The sequence below is a fragment of the Sinocyclocheilus anshuiensis genome, unplaced genomic scaffold (assembly GCF_001515605.1).
Source record: "Sinocyclocheilus anshuiensis isolate Anshui unplaced genomic scaffold, SAMN03320099.WGS_v1.1 scaffold776, whole genome shotgun sequence".
Taxonomy (NCBI): Eukaryota; Metazoa; Chordata; class Actinopteri; order Cypriniformes; family Cyprinidae; genus Sinocyclocheilus; species Sinocyclocheilus anshuiensis.
The window spans coordinates 1,847,892-1,857,181 of NW_015555808.1; the positions used below are offsets into that span (position 1 = coordinate 1,847,892).

Here is a 9,290-nt window from a genome sequence, read left to right on the forward strand (position 1 = left end):
CTTCAACCCAAATATTCAGATGTGTGCAGCACATTTTATGGAGGACCGTTTCCTGATCCTGGTAGAGTAGACTACAATGCCGGCTGTTCTGACACACAGACTGTAAGTACGGAGAAACAATAATGTACAGTATGTGGAAAATAATGTGTTTTTTGAACCTTTAAACCTGAATACACACAGACTCATGGGGACTCATGTCACGATGGGGACCTAAATTGAGGTCCCCACGGGTAAACAAGCTAATAAATCACACAGAATTAAGTTTTTTGAAAATCTAAAAATGCATAAAAATTGTAATGCTAAACCTACCTGTAAGGCGTAGACTTGGTGTAGGGCAATAGAATATACGGTCTGTACAGTACAAAAACCATTACGCCTATGGAGAGTCCCCACAAGGATAGCAAACCAGAGTGTGTGTGTGTGTGTGTGTGTGTGTGTGTGTGTGTACACAGTATATACTGTATAAATATAGGCTATAATGACTAATTAGCCAATAATGATTGACCAATAATGTTTTTTAGTAAATCACACCTTTGAGACTTTGGGCAAACTTTTGCCAGTATTTTGCCAGTATTAATGCAATGTGATCACATGGTTTGTTTGTTTAGTATTTATCGAATACAGTTTTTGGACTGCATTTATGACACCTATAAGATTTAAAAATCTGCATAAAATCTTTTGGGATAATTATTTTAAATGTATTATTCAAAAATGTTTGGAAATAAAACGTTTGGTAATGAAATTGCATTTCTTTTTTTGCAAAAATTGTATTACTTAGGCCTACTATTAAAATTATTAATGGCATACACCATTATATTCCTTTGTCCATTTATTTATTATTAGTAATAAAATGGCAATTCTCAGCAACAGAAACCATTCCGGTGTCTTAAGCGACAGCAAATCGCTCCCAGAATGTGAACAGGGCTTAACACAGGCATCGCAGGGTATATAAAACTCTCAGTATGTTGCACTTGGCCAAACGCGAAATGTCAGATGCAAGACAAGCCTTTTAAAACAGCATTGATTGTATTTTACAACACTTCTCCGTACACCTACAGTCTAGGCTTATGACACACATAGTGTGCCATGCATGAAGAAGACACTCTGTTTTCATAAATAATTCACATCTGTGAGGGTTCCAGTGTAAGATCGATAAGAGCACCTTGTGAATGCGACCCCTTATTCTCTCGCCATTGACAATTTATCCAGTGCAAACACAGACACATGTTTTATATGAGTTTTAAAACTTCACAACATGCAACAATCTGTTTTATTTACTTGACACATGGTTCGTACAGCTCAGAGCAGACAATAAAATAAGCTGCTGTCTTGGTGCAAGACATTTTGACAATTAGCAAGGGAAGATCAAACTGAAAGCCAGGATACCTTGGTCCCTAGATTGCCTGCGGTGTATTTTTAGGTCCAATATGATGATGTGCTCAAATCCGGTGATTTAAGATAAGAGATAACAGTGAGACCTCTAGCCCTTTATAACCCTCCAGTGCCAGACTTTAAACAAGCCCTGCTACAGTGTATTGTAGAGCCTAGGATTAGGCCTTATCGTTAGAACACTGTGTGATCTTTAACTCCTTACTGAAGGAGGAACACCACATGATGCACCCCATATGGTGAGATGCATAAAAGCCCACATGTCGTTAGCAATGTGCGCCTCTGCAAACTACCGCTGATCCATCAATGTCACCTCCACAAAACACCTATTCATAGTTACAATAACGGGTACTTCACAAAAATCTTCATATGTAATATGTAAATTCTTCATTTGACTGACATCAACAATGATCATGATTTTAATGGTAAAAGACTATAAAAATGGTTAATTGGTTAACTGTAAGTTCCCTTAATAAATACAGGGAAAAACTGTAATGTAAACGTAATGAAACATTTCATGTAATTTTGCAGTAAAATACATTAAATTTACAGTTTTTGGAAGCTTATAATTAAGTCAACTTATAACTTTCAATGAAAAACCGTGAACTGACATTCACATAATTGGACACTTCACATTTGTTTTTTTTTGTTTTTTTAAATAACTGTTTCTTCTTAGTTTTTTTCATCATACATCATTTATGTACACTAAGGTTTTATGTTGCATCTTATGTTGTGAAATTAATATTTATTGCATTATTTTAGTGTTATGTGTGTTACTGTCACGAATTCGGTCCATGGACTTCCGTTTATTCACCACCAGAGGTCACCCTTTCCATACATTGACTCTCGCCACAACACAAACTGTTGCATAGCACCCCGGACTACATATCCCATCATTCTTTGCACGATTTGCACACTGCACTGATTGCACTCATTGCACACAGCTGTTTCGAATCACCTCACTCACTATATAACACCCACTCTAACCACCTTTCTCTGCTGAGTATTGTTTAGCCCGTACCCCATTGCGAGTCTCTGAGTTTTCCTTGTTTTTGCCTTGCCTTGCCTGTTTTCGCGGTTTCTGATCTTTGCCTGTTTTCCTGGATTTTTCCCTCTCGTCTCGCCCCTGTGATTCTGTCTGCCGATCGGTGACCTACGCTAGCCCTGGGACTATTCTTGTGTTTTGCCCGCCATATACCTGTTTGCCATTGTTTGACCCTGCCTGTTTACCACGTCTCTTTAATAAAGCTTGCAGATGGATCCACACGTCTCACGTCTCGTCAGCCCCGTTACAGTTACCATGATGGTGTTTTTTTTTTATTTTGTAAGTTCTGGCAACCACAGCTGCCATTTTTTACAGTAAATTTTAGGGATTTTTTTAAAAGTGTACTTTGCAGAAGTAATGTGAAATAATGATGTACTCTAATACATTATGTTTATAATTGTAATTTTTGTATAAAGCCCATATGAGCCTATAAAATAACAGTCGAATGACGGGTATGGTTAAAATAGAAATAAGTTTCATTTATTATTTTATTTATTTTGCTGCCATGACTTAATCACTCAATGACATTTAACTCTTTGAAATTAAATTAAATTACATTTTGGCCACAAAACATAAGGTGTTACATATGTCTATTATACAGTAAATGCCAGGAAACTGTGCAGTAGCTCAAGTACTGCAAGTTGCATTGGGGGAAATTATTACTATTACTGTTAAGTAATAACTCTCTGTTTGTGTTGCATGCTGTGATGCTTTCAAATTGTTAATTAATGGGAGAATATTTATGTAATTCGTGGACCAATTGGTGAAATGAATGGAGAGTTGAGCTCTCTTGGGATCTCGCCAGTAAAACACAAGAACAGAAGCTGTCATGCCTTTCACTAGAGCCTTGATGATACTCTGAGGAAGGCTGAAACAGAATGAATATCAGCTGTTAGTGAGAAGAGAGAGAAGAGAGAGAGGAAGAGAGGCTGTGCTTCTTCAAGGCCAAATCTTGATCTGTTGCATATTGTCGGCTTAAATCGGTTTAATCATGCCTACTTTAAAAGACTATAAAGGACTTTGGGTTACAAATAAGCACCTGAACCTCCCAGTGCTTTGTACGTAATAATATGGTTAAATTTACTAATTACATTAATCTGTTTAAAATGTGTCACTTCAAAATGTATTGACTATAATCCTCCTCAAACTCCTAAGGCAAATTTGAAATAACAGCTGGTTCCTGCCACAAGATAAGAAATAACATTTTAAAAAGTAACTGCGGCTTTTTATCTCCAACCCTCTACATTGCGAGTAAATCACTCGCATATGCGACTAAATCTTCACTCTGGGCGACTAAATGATGTCTAATATTAGCCAATGGCTAATAAATTCTCAGATTTTACTCGCCAGTGTGTGAGTTGGAGGCTGAGTATATGATTAGCACAGATATATTTTCACTCACAGAACACTCTGACTGAGCGCTTCAGTTTCACTCTGCGTCAAGCGATCTGTGATATTTTTCAGTTCATTTGAATGGATGTGCAGCGCACCTGTGTTTGTTTATTTGGCGTAACATAAACTCTAGTGTGAAGGCGCACGACTCGCCGTCGCTTTCTCTCACACGCGCAAAGAGCGAGCGAGAGTCTTACATAACATGCAGAATTGATGCGCTACATGTAAACGATATACTTTGTTGTATTTTCTTGTAAAAATAACCCTTTTTACAATAATTCCTTTGGAATTTTTCAGCTTTTAAGAACTGACGGGTTTTCCTGTAGTAGGCGGAACTAATGCGCAAACGACAATCTCATTGGCTGGTGCTCACCTATTATCGTCCCTGTTTTGATTTCAGCGAATCCGTTCGGAGTCAGAATTGTGAGATAAAAAGTCACAAGTTCTCACTGCCTGCCATTGGTCAGTAAACATATAGTCCTGTCCCCAAACTCACTCCACTGGTTGAGCTATTTTTATTGTGGCTGGATAGGAACAGAGCAATGTTTTGACTTTTAGGTGGAATCAACCAATAAATGGCTTAAAAAGCTTTCAATTATTCCAGTTACATATGCAGAAACATATATAATATTATTCTAATATTTAAAAAATTACATGCGTCAAAAAATATGGAGTTGCATTTTACAGCTATTGGATGATGGCTCAGTTTCATCACTTGTGATTTTAAAATTCTAAGCATTTGATGAGAATCATAGAACAACATATCTGTCACGATCCTTTGATATAATTAAACTATTTCTAGCGTATGATTTTCTAAATGCAGCATTTTGTTAAAACTGCAACTTTGCATGTTAAAATAGCCTAAAGAAATAAAACAACAAGTCTGGGCATCAAATCTGCTTTTTTTGGTCTAACTGCCAGTCTTGTGACATATGTGTGAAAGCAGACCAGCAAGTGTGACCGTGCAGCACCGGTGGTAATATAAAATAAACTGTGCCAAACTATACTGTCTAGTCCCATGAGCACAATTAACTTTATGAACAGGCAGACGCTGCTGTAAAGTTTCTGTTATCATTAACAAGGCCAATTAAAAATAGATTATCCATGGGCAGCACCCAGCAGGACGCTGTATACTGTACAACATACACACACCATTTTCTGCCACTGAGATTGATAGATGTAGAAGGGCGGCTACTAGATTGCAACAATTTATCATGAGATTTGATGTAGGCCTATGCTCTATATAGAAACGTCTGCATTTAGAAATCTAGAAAACAAAAGACAGCCTTAATTCTTAGCATGCAGGTTATTATTATGTCCGTAAGTGTGCTGATAATAAAATAACAGCCTTTGAAAACCCGATCCTGCCCTCTATCAGTAAATCTTGTGAGGGTCATTGAGATGTTCTGAGGAAAGATGGGACGTATCAATGTGTAATTTCATGTGTGATTTAACCCTGCTGGAGGCCTAGTGCTGTGTTCGATACATCGATACGACACAGACATCTGACGATACAAGTATCGCTACAGCTGGCCCTGTATCGATATCGCGGCACGTGCCCTGCAGTGGACCGCGCTTAATTTGAATACAAGAACACTGTTTAAAACGGAGTAGAAAAGTGCAAGATTTCTAAAAAATAATGAATAGAGCATAATATATAGGCTACAAGGAGGTTTGATCTGGCCGCAGAGGAACACAACTGGGGTTGCCTGATATGAAGAGATGTAATCCCCGAAACAGAGCTTTGAAGCACTTGCGCAATACGAAAATATCCAGTAGCCTCTCACTGCAGAACAAAGATCCAGGGGGCGGGGTTGGATCCACATCTAGGGGGTGGAGATGGTAGGTTTAGGGGTGAAGATGGGTAGGTTTAGGGGTGGAGATGGGTAGGTTTAGGGATGGAGATGGGTGGGTTTAGGGATCAGGGGGTGGAGATGGGTAGGTTTAGGTATATGTACGGGGGGAGGAGTTGGATCTGGATCCAACCTCACCCCCTGGATCTTGTGTTCTGCAGTAAGGACCATCTCAAAATATCTGCTAAGTGTGTTACTTATCTTTGTCAACCTGGCAACCATGTGCACGTGCGCTCTCTCCACTGTGGATAAGCGCGCTTGCTTTCTAAAAACACCGTTTTAGTTTTAGCTTTCAGTTTAGCGATCTCCACTTCAATATTCTATTCTCAGTAAAGTGTAATTCATCAAGTGTTCATTTATGAGAGAGAGAGAGAGAGGCTGTGTATGTATGAATTACCACCGTTTTCAAATTAACGGAGTTCCTTTCTCCGGTAGTGGGCGGAACTAATGCGCAAACGACAATCTCATTGGCTGGTGCTCACCTATTATTGTCCCTGTTTTGATTTCAGCGAATCCGTTCGAGCAAATGCACACAACCTGATTAATATGAATCCAGTAGCTCATTAATCCTTAGTTCTTATTAGTAGAATTCGTATAATAATAATAATAATAATATTGACTGCTTGACTGCTTGACTGACTGATATTAAGAGTACTTTCAGATATTCGGGGGGAGGAGTTGGATCTGGATCCAACCTCACCCCCTGGATCTTGTGTTCTGCAGTAAGGACCATCTCAAAATATCTGCTAAGTGTGTTACTTATCTTTGTCAACCTGGCAACCATGTGCACGTGCGCTCTCTCCACTGTGGATAAACATGCTTGCTTTCTGAAAACACCGGTTAGCTTGCAGTTTAGTGATCTCGTATGTATGAATTACCACCGTTTTGCCGCGTTTCTCTATCAACAGTGAAGCTGTGGCTTTAATTGCTTTAGAAACGATTATGTTACCAGCTCCTTGTTGAGAAAGATAATGTAGCTCTTCAGCGATTAAGCTATTTTATTGATAAAATTGCGGGCCAGCGCTAAAAAGTTTGTCTAAACGCAAAAAAGAATGTCTGTGCGCGCGCAGAGTGATCTAACTAATGTGTGCGTGAGGTACAGTGAAGACAGCGCATTAGTTTAGAACTCTTCTAATTTTTATTTTTTAAACGTAGAGAATGTGTTAATTTGTGCAATTATAACCTACCAGCAATGTAAATATGATTTTTTTATATATTAGAATGAGTATATTACAATATAAATTTATTAGAACGAGTACATTATTATTTATGGGCTTAAAAACAAGATGCAAACAATCAGAATATTGTAGGGTGGGGAGTGCACAATGTAAACATGAAACATATGCCATTACCTATAGGCTATTGTACTATGGTACAGTTAGAGGCCCTTCATAATGCAGAGGTCAAGTGCCTGTTCTGCCAATAGTTAGCAACGGCCCTATGGTATGCAGTGTTTAATAAACAGCTGTTTTACTAGATTCTTCTGAGGTGAAATTCAGTGCAGTCCCGTATCGTGATGCGTATCGTATCGTGACTTTGCTGGTGATACACAGAGGCCCATCCATTATCACAGCATAACAACATGACAATCTTTTACCAACAACCCCAATGCAGTATACAAAAATTGATGCATCCATAACAATGAACAAAACAGCCTTATACCAGACTGTAATTGCAGGACTCGTTATAATAGAAAGGACACGGTGCCCATTTGAGTAAATGCCTCTAGAAGAGAAGATAATGAAACTGCTGTGTCTCCTAGGCAACTTAAACCGCCTTTAACTTAGTATGTTGCAATTAAATGACCACAAATGTCACAATATATGTTCTGCTCATACTCTCCAGGGCTTTTGAACAGCAAAATTAATTAAAAATGAGGGGGGGAGAGAAAGAAAGAAATGTTCATGATTTAGGCTAAAACAATTAACATTTTAAACATTTTTTTTTATTATTTTAAGTGTAGTTTACTTGTGTTTTGAAATGATAACTTTGAAAAGGAAGTTATACTGCTCAGCCCAGACACTGTAACTTTACATTGGCTTTTTTTTATGTGCATTAATTTACAACCATGAAGCATCATTACAGCAGACATGAATCATACATGCAAATTTTATAATGTACAGCTTCAATAATCTCTGCTGGAAAATCCAGTTTAAGCTGTTTTGGAACTGTTTGCTGGTCTAAGCTGGTCATTAGCTGGTTGACCACCAATCATGTTCTAAAAACCAATTTGAGTGACTTAACATAGTATGGCCAACTGAACTTTGTTGCTGCATCGTCTAATATGGTGCATGGACCACCTAATGACCATCTTAGACGAGTTAGAAACCAGCTATAATAAAGAACAATTTAATTTCACTACATCCAATCCAAGGTCAGTGTGGTTTCAGACGCATATACACCAGAAATAAATAATGAAATCAAATAAAAAATAAAAAAAGTCTACAGTTCAGCATAACCTTTTATCTAAACCTAACTGAAAATAATGCAACAGCATATTTTACCATGTAAACCATCCAAATGCAAAATGCATTCATATGCAATAAATAAATCTAAATAAAAAAAAACAAAACCAAAAAAAAAACAAGAACTCTTAGTTCATTCCTTCATGTGTCAGACGCGTAGGGAATATTGCATAGTGCATATGAACTGGCAGTTGACACTCGAACAGGAACAATAGAATTTTCCCTACGACAACAGGGACTGTTTAAATACCATTCATTTACTTATTGTCTGGTCATTTAAGCGGCATGTAAATGAACGGACAGCTGTAGTGCATCAGTGAGCATCTGGATAGAGCAGCGCACATAGAGAACTTCAAAGCGCGCAGTGATGCACTGTACATACGCGTCTGACACATCTCTATCCCTCTCTGTATTTCTTGGGCCAGTCCTACAGCAGAGATTTTACTCACTCCGAAAATGAAGCAACTCCTCGAAGCAGAGCTATCCGGGAGAACACTCCGAATCAGTACCAACAGAGGCTATCCGCGAGGGGAACTCCGCGTATTGAGACCATCTTCGTCGTGATTCTCCTTCTCTCTGCTACTGAGTCCAGCGCGAGCGAGCACAACTACACCGCGCGCCGCTGACATCACACGAGAGCGCGCATAGCCAAACGCTACCCGTCATAGTTACACTTTAAACATAGAAAAGTGTGTTTATTTATAGTTGCACTTTAGACACAGAAAAGTATGTTTGTCTATTTTCCAGTGTGTGTGTGTGTGTGTGTGTGTGTGTGTGCAAAACACCTTATATTATCATACACATAATAACATATTAAATATATATTAAATAATAATAATAATAATTATTATTATTATTATTATATTATAGGTGAACGGGATTAATTATATAGTATATACATAACATAACATTGAATATATAATTGTATATATTGTAAATTATTACCTCCTGTATATTATGTTATATTATATTATATTAAAATTAAATAATATAATTCTAATTAAAATAATTATATTATTTTTTATATTATATTATATGTGAATGAGATTAATGATATAAGTATATTAAAACATAACATAACATTGAATATATAATTTAATGTATTGTCAAGTATTGCCTCTTGTATATTATATTATATTATATTAT

At 37.4% G+C, this 9,290-nt stretch overlaps 1 protein-coding gene across 1 annotated transcript in view; it reads right to left on the reverse strand.

The window, feature by feature from the left end:
• The window catches only part of LOC107675049 (cAMP-dependent protein kinase inhibitor beta-like), a 47,808-nt gene extending 39,039 nt beyond the window's left edge, over positions 1–8,769 (reverse strand). The window contains exon 1 of the mRNA XM_016469237.1: positions 8,594–8,769. The gene's annotated coding sequence lies outside the window, so the exon portion shown is untranslated. The remainder of the gene's footprint in view (positions 1–8,593) is intronic.
• Between the last annotated feature and the right edge of the window lie 521 nt (positions 8,770–9,290).